The sequence below is a fragment of the Lynx rufus genome, unplaced genomic scaffold (genome assembly GCF_022079265.1).
Source record: "Lynx rufus isolate CCGP_SWC_20201006 ecotype Redwood Valley unplaced genomic scaffold, mLynRuf1.p SCAF_9, whole genome shotgun sequence".
Taxonomy (NCBI): Eukaryota; Metazoa; Chordata; class Mammalia; order Carnivora; family Felidae; genus Lynx; species Lynx rufus.
In genome coordinates this window covers 12,682,385-12,692,493 of record NW_025814897.1, presented here as the reverse complement: position 1 = coordinate 12,692,493, position 10,109 = coordinate 12,682,385, and the positions used below count along the sequence as shown (strand labels likewise).

Below are 10,109 nucleotides of genomic sequence, written 5' to 3'. Positions count from 1 at the left end.
ACAACAGAGTAGGGCACAGAGCTGAGGAATTGTGACAGAGGTCATATGAACCCCAAGCCTAAAATACTTACTATCTGGCTCTTGACAGAAAAAGTTTGCTGATGACCCCTGGTCTGAACAATCTAATAATTGGTTGGATTCATAAGAATAAAAAAGTGAGTGGGCAACAAGAAGAGAAGGTTGTGTTCAGCAGGTAGCATAGTCAAGTGGCAGAGAAATATGGCTGATGACAAGCTGTAACATGTGCCTATGGGTCTGATGATCTGAAGTGGTATGAAGAGGGAAGGTCACTGGGTTGAAGACAGATAAGAAGCTAGGAGGACTTACATGTCAGATGTGCCATCTTTGAGACTATTAAAAACTCCCAAAATGAGAATGGGGAGGAAGGTCGTGAACTGCATACTAAACTCTATTAAAATATAAGAGAGATCTTGACAGAAGGCAAAGGACGGTGGTGAGGGTGTTAGCAGGAGAGAATAACCCTCCATAACAGGAGGGATTCCATAGAAGAGGGTGATATAGATGAAACCAAGAATGGTTTGCATTCCACATTCTATATTCAGTGTCCTCTAGCCTCAAAATGAACAGATGTTCCCTTAATTTTTTCCCAGTATGTCACACATTCCATTATTAGAGCATATATCCCACATAATTTTTTTGTTTTAACAACGTTGTTGAGCTAGAGTATACATACCATAAAATTCACCCAGTGTAAGGTTCACTGACTCTTAATGAATGTACCTAGTTGTGAAACCATCACAAAAAAATTTTGGCACATTTCCTTTTGTACCCAGAAGATCCCTTGTGTCCATCTACAGTCCCTTCTCATTCCCACTTCCAGCCCCGGATAGATATCTGTTAACCTGCTATGAGTCTCTAGGTTTTATGGATGTTTCATATAAATGTAATCATTCAATATATGGTCTTTTATGACTTTTTTTCCCCACTCAGCATAAAAGTTTTTATGAGGTTTTATTCGAATAGCAGCATGAATCAGTACTTTATTCCTTTATATTGCTGAACTGTAATCCGTCGCATACATAGACCAAATTTTATTTATCCATTCATCAGTTGATGGATATTCAGGTTGTTTCCCCTTTGGCGATCTTGCTAATAATGCTGCCATGAACATTTATGTACATGTTTTTGTATAGAGGTACGATTTCATTTCTCTTGGGTATATATCCAAGGACTGGAATTTCTGGGCACATGGTAACTCTACGTTTAACATTTTGAGGAGCTGCTAGACAGTTTTCCAAAGCAATTGTGCCATTTTATACTCCCACCAGCAATGTATGAGGATCCCCATTTCTCCACATCCTCGCCAACACTTGCTATTGTCTTTTTATTTATAGCTATCTCCAACGTGATTTTTATTTGCATTTCCCTAATGACTAATGATGCTGAGCATCTTTTCATGTGCTGATTGCCTTTTTGTGTATCATCTTTGGTGAAATGTCTATTCATCTCTTCTGTCCATTTTTAAAATTGGTTTGTGTTTTTATTATTGAGGTGTAAGAGTTCTTTATTCTACTTACAAGTACCTAGTTGGATAGATAGGGGAGAATATTTTCTCCAATTTTGTGGGTTGTTTTATTTTTTCATAAAAAGGGAATGCTTCACAAATTTATATGTCATCTTTGTGCAAGGGCCATGCTAATCTTCTCTGTATCGTTCCAATTTTAGTATATTTGCTGCCGAAGCAACCACTGTTGTTTTATTTTTTAAATGGTGTCCTTTGAACCACAAACATTTTTTTTTCTTGCAATGAAGCAGAATCTTTTTTTCTTTTGTTCCTTGTGTTTTGGTATCATAATTCAGAAGGCTTTGTCTAACCTAAGGTCACAAGTATTTCCTTGTATATTTTCTTTTTAGGAGTTTTGTAGTTTTCCTTGTATAATCATTTAGGTCTATGATCTATTTTGAGTTAATTACTACATATGAAGTCCAGCTTCATTCATTTGCTTATGGTTACAGAGTTGTCCCAGCATCATTTGTCAAATAGACTATTCAGACGATTATTTTCCTATTGAATTGTCTTGGAACCCACACCAAAAATCAAGTAATTATAAATGTAAGGGTTTATTTCTGGACTGTGAATTCCATTCCATTCATTTATAAGTCTATCCTCATGCCAGGACCACACAGGCTTGATTATTGTTACTTTGTAGAAGGTTTCAAACTGGGAAGTGTGAATTCTCTAATCTTATTTTTTCCCCCACGATTGTTTTGTCTATTACATGTACCTTGAATTTCCACATGAATTTTAGGAAGTAAAGTGCTACTTTCCAAGAAAAAAAAAAACTGGGAATTTGTTAGAGATGGTGTTAAATCTTAAAGATCGATTTGGAGAGGATTGTCATCTTCACAGTGTTAAGTTCTCTGGTCCATGAATGAGGGATGACTTTGATATTTTTAAGGTCTTCTTTGATTTCTTTTTTTTTTTTTTAACTTTTTAATGTTTGCTTATTTTTCAGAGAGAAAGACATAGCATGAGTAGGGGAGGGGCAGAGAGAGAAAGAGAGGGAGACACAGAATTGGATGCAGTGTCCAGGCTCTGACCTGTCAGCACAGAGCCTGTTGTGGGGCTCAAACCCATGAATCATGAGATCATGACCTGAGCTGAAGTCAAATGCTTAATTGACTGAGCCACCCAGGGACCCCAGGTCTTTAATTTCTTGCAACAATGTTTTTTAATATTCAGATTATAAGATTTCATTTAATTAATTTATTCTCAGATACTTAATTTTTTGCAACTATAAATAGAATTGTTTTCTTAATTTAACTTTCAGATTGTTCATTGATAATTTATACAAATACAGGTGATTTTCATATTTTGATCTGCCCTGCAACCTTGTTGAATTCTTTTTTGTTGTCGTTGTTCTAATAATTTTTAGTGGATTGCTTGGACGTTTCTATACAGGGTATCATCATGTCACCTGCAAATAGAAATAATTTTACTTCTTCTTTTCCACCTGAATGCCTAATTCCTTCTTAATGCCTAATTGCCCTGCCTGGAATCTCCAGCACAATGTTGAGCAGCAGTGGTGAAAGCAGGCATCCTTGCCTTTATCTTGATCTTAGAGGAAGCATTCAGTATTTCACTTAAGTTGTTTCATTTAAGTATGATATTAGTTGTGGGTTTTTCATAGATGCCCCTTAGCAAGTGGAGGAAGTTCTATTAATGGTATGTTGAAGGTTTTAATCATGAAAAGCTGTTACATTTTGTCAAATGCCTTTTTGGTGTGTAGTGAGATGACCCTGTGGGATTTGTGCTTTATTCTATGGATAAGTTACATTACACTGATTTCCACATGTTAAACTCATATTGCATTCCTGGAATAAATCCTATGTGATCATGGTGTATAATCCTTCTTAAAGTTAATGAATGTGGTTTGTTAATATTTTATTGAGTATTTTGCATGTATATTCATAAGAGATACTGGTCTACAGTTTTCTTGTAGTGTCTTTATCTAGTTTTGAGATCAAATAATACAGGCTTCATAGAATGAGTTGGGAAGTGATCCCTCTTCTTCTATTTTTTAAAGGGGTTTATGAATAATTGGTATTAATTTTTTTAAGTGTTTAGTTGAATTCAGCAATAAGGTCATCTGGATCTGGGCTTTTCTTTGCAAGAAGTTTTTAAATTACCAATTCATTTTTTAAAATGTGTTGTAGGTCATTAACGTTTTCTTTCTTTTTTACTCAGTGTTGGTTGTTTGTCTCTTTAGGAATTTATCTACTTCACGTAAATTATCTAATTTGTTAGCATACAGTTATTCATGGCACTTCCTTATAATCCTTTTTTTTTTTAATTTTTTTTTTCAACATTTATTTATTTTTGGGACAGAGAGAGACAGAGCATGAACGGGGGAGGGGCAGAGAGAGAGGGAGACACAGAATCGGAAACAGGCTCCAGGCTCTGAGCCATCAGCCCAGAGCCTGACACGGGGCTCGAACTCACGGACCGCAAGATCGTGACCTGGCTGAAGTCGGACGCTTAACCGACTGGGCCACCCAGGCGCCCCAAATCCTTTTTATTTCAGTAAAATTAACAGTGATTTATCCTTTTATTCTTGACTTTAGTAATTTAAGTCTTCAATTTTTTTCCTGTCCAGTCTAGATAAAGGTGTGTTAATTTTGTTGGTCTTTACAAAGGAACCCTTTTTTGGTTTTACTGATTGTTTTATTCTCTATTAATTTCTGCTCCAATCTTTCTATTTCCTTCCTTCTTCTTGCCTTGGGTTTAGTTTGCTCTTTTTCCACTTTCTTAAGATGGAGGTTAATTTATAATTCATTGATTTCTTTCTCAGAATATTCTAATTTTCCTTTTTGTTTCTTCTTTGGCACATTGATTATTCAGTAGTGTTTTACTTTCCACCTATTTGTGAATTTACCAAACCCATTGCCATTAGTAATGTCTAATTTCATTCAATGTGGTTAGAGAACATGCTCTGCATTATTTCAACTTACATATAGAGAGAAGCTTCTTCTTTGGCATAGTACATGTTCTGTCCTGGAGAATATTCCACGTGTACTTGATAAAATTGTGTAGTCTTCTGAGCGAAGACTTGTATAGATGTTTATTAGGTCTAGTTCATTTATAATGTTAAAATATTAGATTTCCTTGATCTTCTGTCGGGTTGTTCTAATATTTTTTGAATGTGAAATATTGAAGTGTCTAACTATTCTCACTGAATTGTCTTATTTCTTCCTTCGCTTAGTTTTGCTCCACTGGAGCAAACATTGTTAGATGTGTATATTTTTAAAAATTGTTATAAATCCCTGATTAATGCTTTTTATCACTAGAAAATGTTCCTCATTTTCTTTAGTAATATTGCTATAATTCTATTTTATCTATAGTAACTCCAGATTTTTTTCTGTATGAATTATACAGAAATTCTTTTGAAATTCTTTTACTTTGAGTCTCTCAGCATTATTAAATGTTGTTTGTCTCATGTTGACAATTTAGAGTTGGTTCTTATTAACCAATGTGGCAGTCTGTGCCTTTTGATTGCATTGATTAATCCATTCACATTTAATGTTAATACTGAGATAATTGTACTTTTATTTTCACTATGTCCCATTTTGGGTGTTGTTATTTTATTTATTTTCTAAATCCAGTATAATTAATATATAGTCTTATATCACGTTCAGGTGTATAATAAAGTGATTCAACAATTCTTTACATTATTCCATGCTCTTCATGATAAGTGTACTCTTAATCCTCTTCAACTATTTTGCCTATCCTCTTACCTCCTCTTTGGAAACAATAAGTTTCTTCTCTGTATTTAAGAGTCTAGTGTTTTTTGTCCTCCACCCCACACACACACACTTTTTTCCCTTAAATTCCACGTATGAGTAAAACCATAGGGTATTTATCTTTCTCGGATGGACTTATTTCACTTAACATTATACTTTCTACATTCATCCATGATGTCATAACTGGCAAAATTTCATTTTTATGGCTCAGTAATATTCCTGTGTGTGTGTGTGTGTGTGTGTGTGTGTGTGTGTGTGAGTATCCCATCTATTTTTGATCCATTCATCTATGAATGAATCCTGTGTTGCTTTCATATCTTGCCTATTGTAAACAATGCTGCAATAAAACTCTGGGTGCATATTTTCTTATATTATGGTTTTCATTGTCTTTGGGTAAATACTGAATAGAATTACTGGGTCATATAGTATTTCTATTTTTAATTTTTTGTACCTCCATGCTATTTTCCACCAGTTTGCATCCTACCGACAGTGCATGAGAGTTCCATTTTCTCCACATCCTCACCAACACTTGTTCCTTGTCTTCTTCAATTTACCCAATTCTGACAGCTGTGAGGTGATAGGTCATTGTGGTTTTGATTTGCATTTCTCTGATTATTAGAAATTTTGACTATCTTTTCATGTGTTGGTCATTTTTATGTTTATGGAATAATGTCTGTTTATGTCTTCTGTCCATTGTTTAATTGGATTATTTGGGTTTTGGGGTGTCGAGTTGTAGGAGTTCTTTATATATCTTGGATATTTATCCCTTATCACATATATCATTTGCAGATATCTTCTCGCATTCAGTAGGTTGTCTTTTAGTTTTGTTGACTGTTTCCTTTCTTGTGCAAAACCTTTTTATTTTGATATAGTGCTATCAGTTGTTTTTGTTTTGTTTTGTTTGCTTTTGTTTCCCTTGTCTTAGGAAAGAAACACTTCTAGAAAAATAGGGATATGGCCAATGGCAGAGAAATTACTGTCTGTGTTCTCTTCTAGCGTTTTTATGGTTTCAGGTCTCACATTTATGTTTAGAGGGAACATAAATGTTCCCATTCTGAGTTTCTTTTTGTGTATGGTGTTAGAAGGTGGTCTAGTTTCCTTCTTTTGCATGTAGCCGTCCAGATTTTTCAACACCCTTTGTTGAAGAGACCTTGCATATTTCCATTGCATATTCTTGCCTCCTTTGCCATCTATTAATTGACCATATAATTGTGGGTTTATTTCTGGGGTCTCTATCCTATTCCATTGACATATGTGTCTATTTTTGTGTCCATACCATACTGCTATGATTATTATAGCTTTGTAGTATATCTAGAAATCTGGGATTGTGATACTTCCAGTTTTGTTCTTTTTCAAGATTGCTTTGGTTATTCAGGGTCATGGTAGCTATACTTGTGGTGAATATAGCATAATATGTAAACTTACAAAGTCATTAAGTTGTATATTTGAATTATTCAGAATAATTCAGGATTATTCTAGTTCTGTGGAAAAATGCTGTTGGTGTTTTGATAAGAATTTCATTAAATCTGTAGATTGCTTTGGGGTTGTAGAAACATTTTATCAATATTCCCCCAATCCATGAGAACGGACTGTATTTCCATTTATTTGTGTCATCTTCGGTTTTTTTCATCAGTGTTTCATAGTTTTTAGAGCACAAGCCTTTCGCATCCTTAGATAAGTTTATTCCTTGAAACATTATTTTTTGGTGTAATTGTAAACAAAATGGTTTTCTAAGTTTCTCTTTCTGCTACTTCATTATTAGTGTATTGAAATGCAACCGATTTCTGTATATTAATTTTGTATCCTGGTAGTTTACTGAACTAATTTGTCAGTTTTAGTAATTTTTGGTAGAGTCTTAGGATTTTCTGTGTGTACTGTTATGCCTTTTGCAAATAGTGAAAGTTTTACTTCTTCCTTACCAATTTGAATGCCTTTTATTTATTTTAGTTGTCTGATTGCTTTAGCTAAGATTTCCAGTACTATGTTGAATGAAAATGGAGACAAAAATCTATGATAAAAACAGAGAGGGAGGCAAACCATATGAGTCTCTTTTTAAAAAAATTTTTTTTATGTTTTCTTTATTTTTGAGAGACAGCACGAGGAAGAGAGTGGGAAAGAGAGGGAGAACAGAATCTCAAGCAGGTTTCAGGCTCTGCACTGTCAGCACGGAGCCCTATGTGGGGGTTGAACTCAGGAACCGTGAGATCATGACCTGAGCTGAAGTCGTATGCCTAAACAACTGAGCCACTCAGGTGACCCCATAAGAGACTTTTAAATACAGAGAATAAACTGAGGGTTGCTGGACCACGGTTGGATCAGGGAAATGGGCTAAATGGGTGATGGGTATTAAGGAGGGCACTTGTTGGGATGATCACTAGGTGTTATATGCAGAGTGATGAATCGCTAAATTCTATTCCTGAAACCATAAGTACGCTGTGTTAATTAACTTGGATTTAAATTTTTAAAACTGTTAAAATTATTTTTTTAAAAAGAATGTCAAAATTGCTCAGATATTTTGAATAAAAACAAAGATGTTATTTAAAAATTAAGAATAAAAAATAATTACACCACCAAGAAAAGTGGTTAGAGTAGACATCCTTGCCTTATTCCTGATATTAGTAGAAAAGCTCTCAGCTTTTCACCATTGAGTAGGGTAGCTGTGGGCTTTTATTACATGGGCTTTATTACGTTGAGGTATGTTCCCTCTAAACGTACTTGGCTGAGAGTTTTTATCATGAATGGATGTTGTACTTTGTCTAAAGCTTTTTCCACATCTATTGAGATGATTGTATTTTGTTGAGTATATTTGACACAATGTTACATTCGTTTCAGGTGTACAACTTAATGATTTGACACATGTATACAGTATGTTATGTTCACCACAAGTATACCTACCATCTGTCCCATTACATCACTGTTACAATATCATTGATTGTGTTCCTTATGCTCTACCTTTTTATCGCTATGACTTATTCCATTACTGGAGGCCTGTATCTCCCTCTCTCCTTTCCATTTTGCCCAACTCCGACCCCTGTCCCCTGCTAGCAACTACCAATTCTCTGTATTTATAGTTCTGATTCTTACTTTTTTTTTTAGATTCCATTTATGAGTGGAATCATAAGGTATTTGTCTTTCACAGTCGGACTTATTTCACTTACCTGAAACCCTATAGGTCCATCCATGTTGCCTCAAATGGCACAATCTCCTTTTTTATGGCTATGCAATATTCTATTGTGTATATATACCAAAATTTCGTTATCCATTTGTCTATTAACAGACACTTACATTGCTTCCATGTCTTAGCTATTGTAAATAATGCCGCAATAAACATAGGGGTTCATATATCTTTTTAAGTGTGTTCGTTTTTCCTGAGTAAATACCCTGTAGTGGAATTTTTGGACTATATGGTATTTTTTTTATGAGGAACCTCCATACTGTTTTTTGCATTCTCATCAGCAGTATGCAAGTGTTCCTTTTTCTCTACATCCTTGCCAACACTTGTTATTTCTTATGTTCTTGATTTTTTCCCCCATTTTAACAGGTATGATGTGATATCTCATTGTGGCTTTCATTTTTTCCCTCATGATTAGTGATTTTGAGCATCTTTTCATGTGTCAGTTGGCAATCTGTATGTCCTCTTTGGAAAAACTGCCTATTAAGGTCCTTGACCTTTTTTTAATTGGATTGTTTGGGGGTTTTTTTGGTGTTGAGTAGTATGAATTCTTTATGCATTTTGGATATTAATTCCTTATTGGATACATCACTTGCCAAATATATTCTCTCATTCAGTAAATTGTCTTTTTTGTTTTGTTGATGGTGTTCTTTGCTATGCAAAAAAAAAAAAAAAAAAAAGTGTCAGTGTAGTCCCAGTATTTTATTTTTACTTTTGTTTCCCTTGCCTTAGGAGACCTATCCAGAAATAAGTTGCTTTGGCTGATGTCAGAGAAATGACTGCCTGTTTTCTCGTGTAGGATTTTTATGGTTTCAGGTCTCATTTTCAGGTCTCTAATCCATTGTGAGTTTATTTTTGTGTATGGTGTTGGAAAGCAGTCCATTTTCATTCTTTTACATCTAGCTGTCCTGTTTGTCCAGTGCCATTTATTGAAAAGACTGTGTTTTCCCCTGTTGGATATTCTTTTCTCCTTTGTCATAGATTGATTGACTGTATGTATATGTGGGTTTATTTCTGGAGTCACTATCCTGTTTTGTTAATCTATGTGTCTATTTTGTGCTAGTACCATACTCTTTTGATTACTACAGCTCTGTAATATATCTAGAAATCTGGGATTGTGATACTCCAGCTTTGTTCTTTGTCAAGGTTGCTTTGGCTATTCAGGGTCTTCTGTGATTCCATACAAATTTTAGTTTTATTCTAGTTTTGCCATAAATGCTATTGGTGTCTTGGCAGAGATTGCATTGGAATTGTAGATTGCCCTGGGTGATATGGACATCTGATAATATTCTTCCAGTTCATGAGGATGGACTATCTCCATTTGTCTGTGTCATCTTCAAATTCTTTCATCAGTGTGTTATATTTTTCAGAGTACAGGTCTTTCACCTCTTTGGTTAAGTTTATTCTTAAACGCTTTCGTCTTTCTGATGCAATTGTAAATGGTGTTGTTTTTTTAAACTTCTCTTTCCTGTTACTTTGTTGTAGTGTATAAAGACACTACCAACTTATGAATTTACCTGCCCCTTGACTGCATTCGTTGCTTCTAGTAGTTTTTTGGTGGAATCTAGGATTTTCTATACATAGCATCATGTCATCTGTGAATAGTGACAGTTTAACTTCTTTACCAATATGGATGCCTCTTATTTCTTTTTCTTCTCTGATTGCTTTGGCTAGG

The 10,109-nt window shown here is 34.7% G+C and overlaps 1 non-coding gene across 1 annotated transcript; it reads right to left on the bottom strand.

Moving 5' to 3' along the window:
- Positions 1-1,603: 1,603 nt before the first annotated feature.
- LOC124506633 (U6 spliceosomal RNA) lies at positions 1,604-1,706 on the bottom strand. The gene has a single exon (XR_006960862.1). It is a non-coding gene; the product is annotated as a U6 spliceosomal RNA (small nuclear RNA).
- Positions 1,707-10,109: the final 8,403 nt, after the last annotated feature.